Raw genomic sequence first — 8,912 nt, forward strand, 5'->3', positions numbered from 1 at the left:
ACCTACGAGCCTATAGGGCTGATATCAAACCTCTAGGTATCCCTACTCTGTCCCCTCTAAGAACTACCTCTGATCCATCCTGAACTCTGAACCTGACTACCTCGTCTCTGCTATCCAAGGTAGCACTACGAGCAGATAGCCAATCCATCCCTAGAATGACATCAGAATCAGTCAAATCTAGAACCACTAGGTCGGCTGGAAGGCATCTACTCACAACATACTCTGAACTATACCGGCAGACTGACTCTGCCACCGATGGATCACACTTGAGTCCACTGACGCAAAGGGGACACTCTAACCCAGAAGCTATCAGACCCACTCTCTCTATGGCTCTCAAAGCAATAAGGAAAGAGAAACATCAGGGTTCTTTAAAGCATACACATCCGAACATACTAGAGTGAGATTACCTGTCACTGCCATGTCTGATGTGTTAGCATCCTACTTCGTCATGGTGAAGATCCGTGCTGGAGCTGATGGACCTTCCCCACGGGAACCTACTGAAGAAGGGGCTGTCCCCCTTCCTCTACCTCGACCACTGCCCTAAAACATGGCTGGAGCTACTGGTGGAGCTATATGTCTGAAGCTGTCTACTGGGACTGTGCCAACAAGGTCGCAGTGGGACACTCACGTGCCATGTGCCCCTCCTGTCCGCACCTGAAAGATGCTGTTGTCCCAATCCGACAGACTCCCTTATGCGGTCTACCGCACCTCGTATATCCGGAGCCATCCGAACTGGAGCTCAAACCATCACCTATTCCCAAACCAGACTTTAACCGATTCCAGAACTTGTTCTTCTTCGACCTTCTTAGGCCTCTGTCTCCCTTTTTACTCTTCATGGTAGCCTCGCCCAGAGAGGAGAGATTAACATCACTCGTCCCCGGAATTTTGGAACCCGAAGACTGTGCCACAGACTGCTTAACTGTCCCTTCGATTATTACACTAGCCTCCATCTTTCGGGCCATATCCACTATAGCATGGAACTCTCCCTCTCTGCTGATTGGATCAAAGAGGAATACCTGGAGTGAAGTTTCATGACATACCTCCTAGACTTCTTCAGGTCTGTGTCAAAAGCTTGCCCTGCAAACGGCAACAGCTCCAGGAATCTATCAGTGAATTCATCTACACTCATCTCCTCTGTCTGCCTTAGCTGTTCAAACTCAATCATCTTCAGCTCCCTGGAGCTATCAGGGAAAGCCCGTCCTGTAAATTCATTTGCAAACTCCTCTCAGGTCAAACTGTCCAATCTCGGGTCCACATAATTTTTGAACCACTCATGGGCCTTTTTGCATTTGAGTGTGAACCCCGCCATCTGAATGGCTCTACTTTCACTTGCTCCTAACTCATCAGTTATCATCTTTACCGTTTTGAGGTACTCAAAAGGGTCATCACCTGTTTCAAACTTGGGGGCATCCAACTTTAGATAATCTGTCATCTTTACTTTACCCCCAACTGATGAGCTAGGTTTGGGTGTCTGGACATCAGGGACTATTGGTTCTGCTGGTGGTGGAGGAGGTGCAGCATTCCCTGGGTTAGGGTTTGCTGGACCTGGGTAGAAAGATGAGGGTGGAAAACATGGGGTACTGTGGGTACGGTGGGTAAAAGGGAGGATAGGTGATAGAGCATATTTTAGTCCATATTATCATGATCTTATTGATATTTATTTGCATCTTTTCTACCTAATTTTGTGGTTTTAATCATGTTTTGCAGATATTAGGTGTAAGGAGACATTCTGGAGAAAATGCTCTTAAAACTGCCAAAAAGTGCCAAATCTGGAAAAAACACCTTCGGAAGCACTTTCGGAAGTCGAAAGTCTCGTCTAGAGCGGAAAGTCACCCATCTTCGAAGGCACCTTTGGCGGCCGAAAGTCTACTCCAGAGCCGAAAGTCCAGCCTCTGAAACTAAGCTTAGGCGGCCGAAAGTCCCCCCGAACAGCCTCTTCCTTATTCAAGAAGCTAAATCTTGAAGATCACATGTTTCCCACTTCATGCCATGCACATTCAAAATTCAAAACAAGGCTCCACCTTCCTCTTTAGTGCATGAAGAAGACTTCTTGGATACACCTTGGGCAACAATTAAAAGACCAAAAAGTCCTTGCAACTCCACACATACACCTAGAAGGCACATACAAGACCAAGGGCACTTTGGGCAATCTCTAAAAGATCCATGGACACCCAAGAAACCCTAGGCAGCCTCTCAACACCTATTTAAAGGCCTCAAGAACACAAGAAGAAGCACAATTCAACTCTCCAAATTCGGCCAAGCAAGGGCAGCCACACTCCAAGGCTTTTCCATCAAATCGGTTCCTCTTTCTTCTTCTTTTCTTTAATTTTCTGTTTTGGTTCAGCCATGAGTGGCTGAAACCCTAATTCTAGTTGAAGTTTGGTTGAAACTAAGGTTGTTTAAAGGGTTGTGAGATCTGAACATAAAGTGTTTGCTTTTGATTTGTTCAATATTCATACAATTGTGTATTTAATTCTAAGATTGCTTTGTTGTTTTGATCAAATTGGCCACTTGATTCTTGATTGCAAAGTTAATTGATTGTTAGTTGGGATATTTTTTAGTCCGTAATTGCTGGAAATATTCTGACCTAAGAACGCTTGGTGTAAAAACTAAGGAATTGTATGATCTTGCAACATCTCATGCGTTTGAGTAGCTAGGGTTGGATCTCTCTCTTTCCTCATGCAATTGACAATTGTTTTGATACCTAAGGCCCAAGGACGTTCCTTGGCAATTTGTTAATTAGTAATTGATTAGAGGACATTCCCTAATTGATTTAATCATAAGGAGAGACATTCCCTAATAGATAAGTACTCAATTCTCTGTGGATTTGATCCTTTACCACTATATACAGTTGTAAGATTGTTGATAACCGTAGAGGTTATTTTTTACCGGCTTCGACAACCGCGAGTCAAAAATTGGCGCCGTTGCCGGGGAATTGATTTAACTTGTTTATTTTTCTTTCATGATCAGATCTGAACACGAGGACACTTTTCCCTTTGATCCTAAAATTGAACGCACCCTCAGAAGATTAGGAAAGCAAGCTGCCGAGCATTCTGCCCAACCTTCGGCCGCCGAAACCCATCAACCTTCGGCCGCCGAACCTTCCTTACTCCAGCTCCCGAACTTTGCACCAATGGCAGAACCTAATGCACAAGCTGTTGCCCCTAATGGACATGCTGTCCAGAACCAAATAATCCAAGAAAATCCAGCCATAAGACCACAAGTGCCAAGAGAAAGAACCATGAGAGAGTTGGCAACACCTGTAGGTGATCAAGTACCTCTTTGCATCACCTATCCACCTCTGACAGTTCCCTTTGAACTAAAAACAAGTTTGATTCATCTTCTCCCTAAATTTATAGGTTTGCAAAATGAGAATCCACACAAGCACTTGAAAGAATTCAATATTGTTTGCTCATCTATGAGACCTCAAGGTATTTCTGAAGATCATGTTAAATTAAGAGCTTTTCCCTTTTCATTGGATGACTTTGCTAAATATTGGTTATTTTATTTGCCACCTGGATCTATAACTTCTTGGGATGATATGGTCCAAACTTTTTTGAACAAATACTTCCCAACATCTAAGTCAATTGGCATAATAAGAGAAATCACTAGCATAAGGCAGAAACCAACTGAAGATTTATATGATTATTGGGAAAGGTTTGAAAGACTATGTACATGTTGTCCACAACATGATATGTCAGATATGTCTCTCATACAATTCTTCTATGGAGGATTACTCTCATCAGAAAGAAAATTCATAGATGTAGCTTGTGGAGGATCCATTGCAGACAAGACGCCTAGGGAGATGCGAGAGTTGATTTCTACACTTGCAGCCTCATCTAGGCAATATGGAGAAGAAAAGAAAATGCAAAGAGAAGTCCATGAGGTAAGCTCACCTACTATTTCTGAACTGACAGCTGTTATGAAAGATTTTGCCATAGGACTGGTTTAACAAATGCAAGCAACCCAGCCGCCTAGGCCATGTGGTATCTGTTCATATGTAGGACACCCAACTGATCAATGTCCTACTCTGTAAGAAGACAACCAGCAAGTTAATGCCATTGGAGGGTACAACAACTAGCTTAGACGTGATTCATATTCAAACACATACAATCCAGGTTGGAGAGATCACCCCAATCTCAACTATGGAAGGGCCAACAACAACCAAAACAATCAGAACTATCAGAACTACCAAAGAAATCAAGCCCAACCAGCACCTCAGAATTCCAACCAGCACCTTGAAAAGATGATGGAAACAATGGTAAATGTCATGCAAGGTATGTGACAAGACATAGGACAACTGGCTGCATCGATGAGAAAATCTGAAACCCAAGGTAAACTCCCTTCTCAAACTGAAACTAATCCCAGACAGAATGTTAGTGCCATCACTTTGAGAAGTGGAAAAGAGCTACAAGATACCAGTTATGAGCAAGAAAAGCAAGTTGCGCAAGAACCAATGCAACCTGAAGCCTCTCCAGCGCAACCTGAAACACCACCTGCACAAAAGACTGAACCAAAGGTACGTTTTCAGATTCTACCTCCTTTTCCAAAAAGATTTGAAAGAACGCAAAAAGAAAAAGAAGAAAAGGAGATTCTCGAGACTTTCAGAAAAGTGGAAATCAACATACCACTGCTAGACGCTGTTAAGCAGATTCCAAGGTACGCAAAATTTCTAAAAGAATTGTGCACCAATAGAAGAAAGCTAGCTGCAAGAGAAAAAGTAAGTGTAGGTGAAGTTGTTACTGCTGTGATTAAAAGAGAACTCCCTACTAAGTGCAAAGACAAAGGTATGTTTGCTATCTCTTGCAAGATTGGGAATGTTGGAATTAAGAAAGCCATGTGTGATCTTGGTGCATCCATAAATATCATGCCTCTTTCCATCTATAAATCTCTGAATGCATGTGCATTGAAAGACACAAGAGTTGTGATTCAATTAGCTGATAGATCTGTGGTATATCCCATAGGTGTTCTAGAATATGTGTTAGTCTAAGTAGATGAACTTGTCTTTCCTGCAGATTTTTATGTGATTGATACTAAGGAAGACAGTTGTAATGCTAGTTCTGATATCCTTCTTGGATGTCCTTTCTTGAGTACTGCTAGAACTAAAATTGATGTGCATGATGGCACTTTAACCATGGAGTTTGAAGGAGAAGTGATTAAATACAATGTCTATGATGCCATAAAATATCCACATGATATGTCCCCTGTTTATGGTCTTGATATTGTTGACTGTTTGAGCCAGAAAATTTTTGATGAAAATCAAGACGATATTCTTAACAATGATTTCTGCCAAGAAACTGATCAGGTACAAATTGAGAGGCAGAAAGAGACTGTCTACAGCATCCAGCAGATTGATGTTGCGCAAGCTGAAGCCAACTTTCTACCGCCGAATCCAGTCCGCTTTCGGCCGCCGAAACCTACTAACTTGCAAACACCGAATTTTGCTTTGCAAACTGAGAATGATGCACTGACTGAAGACACTTTTCGGCCGCCGAACTCAGTCACTTTTCGGCCGCCGAACTCAGTCACTTTTCGACCGCCGAACCTCTCACTTCAGTCCCCAGCGCAAGCCAACTCTTCCACTTCTGCACCACCCCCTTTGCAGTCCAGTTAGAAAGCACCAGATTCAGATCTAAAGCCCCTTCCAAATCATCTGAAATACATGTACCTAGGAGCTGACAAGACACTACCAGTAATAGTGTCCAATGAATTAAAGCAACATGAAGAAGCAAGCCTCCTGAAAGTACTGCAGAAACACAAAGGAGCCATAGGATGGATCATAGATGACGTAAAAGGCATTTCTCCTTCCACATGCATGCATAGAATTCACATGGAAGATGAATGCAAGCCAGTTAGAGATGGTCAAAGAAGACTGAATCCACCTATGATGGAGGTAGTGAAAAAAGAGATAGTCAAGCTCCTTGATGCAGGTATCATCTACCCAATCTCTGATAGCAAATGGGTGAATCCTGTGCATGTAGTCCCAAAGAAAACTGGGATCACCATTGTTCCAAATGCTGAAGGAGAACTTGTCCCCACTAGAGTTCAAAATGGATGGAGGGTATGCATGGACTATAGGAAGCTCAATGCCGCAACAAGGAAGGACCACTTCCCACTGCCTTTCTGTAATACCCGGCTAGATTCCGGTATCGGAATTCCGACCGTCCGGTGGAATTTCGAGCGTCAGGGACCTCTAGAAAGGTAAAATAATGTTTTTATAAAATGCTTTAATGTATTTTATGTTTTTAATTAAGAAAGAAAATGAGTTTTTGCATGAAAATGATCTTGGAGGAAGACCCAGGTTCGGCCGCCAAACCTCAAGTTCGGCCGCCGAACCTCAAGTTCGGCCGCCGAACATGCATGCGCTTTGGGAGTGCTTTAGGCCCCCAAAAGCATAAGTGAGGGAAGTCCAGGTTCGGCCGCCGAACCTCATGTTCGGCCGTCGAACATGGCATGCATGTGGAGGCACGTTCGGCCCCCGAATGTGGCCTGGCCAGCCACCTATAAAAGGGTCCCTTAGCCGAAATGGGCGAGCTTTTCTCCCCATTTGTCAGCCAAGGTGAGCTCTCTGCCATCCCTCACCAGTCATCAGTTTCTTCCTTCCATTCTTCATGATTTTCACAAGTTTTCACCTCTGTTTTGAAGATTTTCGAGTATAAAGCAAGTTTTGGAGCTTTGAAGTTCAAGGAACTCAATCTCTCCCATCTCCGAGCTAGGGTCGTTTTCCTCTCGATCTACAAGAAGGGCCAATCTTGAGCTCACTATATGTCTTAAACAAGTTTTAAGTTGTTTCATGAAGTAGGATTGCATGTTTAGGTTGTTTTGAGTTTATGGGTTTAATGTGTGATTTTGAACAATGTGGATATGTTGATGTGTTGTAGATGGGGTTTAGGATAGTTTGAAGCCCCTAGGAGCTTATGTATGTGTTTAAGTATGTTTTGGTTGAGCTATATGCATGATTGAAGGTTTTGGGAGGCAAATGTGCATGAGGAACCGAGTTTCTGCCCTTTTGGCAGAAACCAGGTTCGGCAGCCGAAGGACTTTCGGCCGCCGAACCTGCCTAGGAGGCCAGCCTTTCGGCTGCCGAAGCCTGCCCCCGAAAGGAGACTTTCGTCTCTGGAGGGCACTTTCGGCCGCCGAAAGTGCCGCCGAACATGCATGAGTTTCGTCTCTGTCTGGGAGTTTCGGCCGCCGAAGGTGCCGCCGAACCTGCCTAACTTCGGCTCTTGAGGGACTTTCGGCCGCCGAACCTGCTGCCGAAAGTGCCCTGTTCAGCCTTCCTTTGTATGTTTTGCATGATTGTTTTGAGGTGTTTTAGGGGGATTTTTGGGGAATGTTTTAGAGTCTTGTTCTAGTTTGTTTGGTCCCTCATTTGAGTCCACCTGTGTAGGTTCGGACCAGAGGAACCGGGGACCTCAGCAGTGAGTCAGCTTTTTCAGTCATTGTCAGAGCTAGCCAGAGGTGAGTAGAATTAAACTAAATGTTTATTTTATGAAATCAAATGCCTAAAGCATGCTCATGCATCATGATGATATGTAGTAGGTTGATTGCACTAGTTCCACGAATATGACGCATTGCATAATATGATGACTATGATGATGTGGATGGACCTAGGCGACCCCAATAGTCCTAGAGCTGTTGTAAGACCCGGCCGGGCCGGGCATACAGATGATGTAAGACCTGGCCGGGTCAGGCATCCAGAGGTTGTAAGACCTGGCCGGGCCAGGCATACGAAGGTTGTAAGACCTGGCTGGGCCAGGCATACTGACTCTGGAGGAATTTTTGGTGGTCATGTCCATCCTTGATGTGAAATGTTTGTGTTGTGTTGCATTCCATGATAACATGTATTTTAAATGTTTTACTATTCTGCTCACTGGGCTCTAGTAGCTCACCCCTTTCCCTAATCCCCCAGGGTTGCAGGTGCGGGCTAGACAGAGAAGACAAGAAGAGTAAAGTCATGCTTATGTAATAGATAGAAGTGTGGACATGATAAAATTGTGATGTAAAAGTATTGTAAAGTTATGAATAGTTATGTTATGTAAAATGATATTGAGGATTAGAGGTTGTGCTTGACCCTATGTGTATGGAGATCCCTTTGTATACATGATCTAAACGTTATGATGTTTATGTTCCACCAAGCTTGTGTATGATGAGATGCCCCATTGGAGCATTTGTTGAGAGCTCCAATGTGGGATTTATGTTTATGTTTATGTATATGTATATGTTTATGGGCATGCACAGGTTGAGCTTGGTAAAAGAAAAGTTCGAATTTTTATGTATATGTTGATCATGTATGGGATTATACAGGTTTACAGGTTGTATGTCAGGCTTGCTACGGGTCCCGGCAGCCTTAAGCCGACCTGGATCCTAGCGCCGGTAGCGGTCCGATTTTCGGATCGTTACAGAATGGTATCAGAGCCCTAGGTTCATATGGTCGGACCTAGAGTGTCGGGCTCATAGATGTTATAGAAGGTCAAGCACAATAGGAAAATCATGTCCACTAGGATAGGATAAAGAGTCCTGTCTTGAATGCTGATGTGAAATGCCATGATAATATGCATGTGCATTAATGTTATGATTGTTATGTGATGCATGTGATGCGGGTTCATGTGTTCCCATATGAACCATATGATGCTAATGTTTATGTGCAATGTGTGTTGTTTTTCAGAAAACAGGATGAGAGGAACTCGTCGATCTGCACGATTGACTGGAGTACCACCTGAGGATGAGGGCACGAGCGCCCGTCCTCCAGCATTGCCTAGGGCAATGTCTAGTAGGTCCAGCAGAGAAAGAGCAGTAAGAGACCCTAGAAGGTCTTTGGATCTGGGTAGAAGCGGATCAGTGAGGGGAACAGTTCAGGGAGGAATGTCAGAGGATATGGGGGATGAGATGGATGTAGAGCAGAGGAGGGA

The sequence above is a fragment of the Manihot esculenta genome, chromosome 16 (genome assembly GCF_001659605.2).
Source record: "Manihot esculenta cultivar AM560-2 chromosome 16, M.esculenta_v8, whole genome shotgun sequence".
Classification (NCBI taxonomy): Eukaryota; Viridiplantae; Streptophyta; class Magnoliopsida; order Malpighiales; family Euphorbiaceae; genus Manihot; species Manihot esculenta.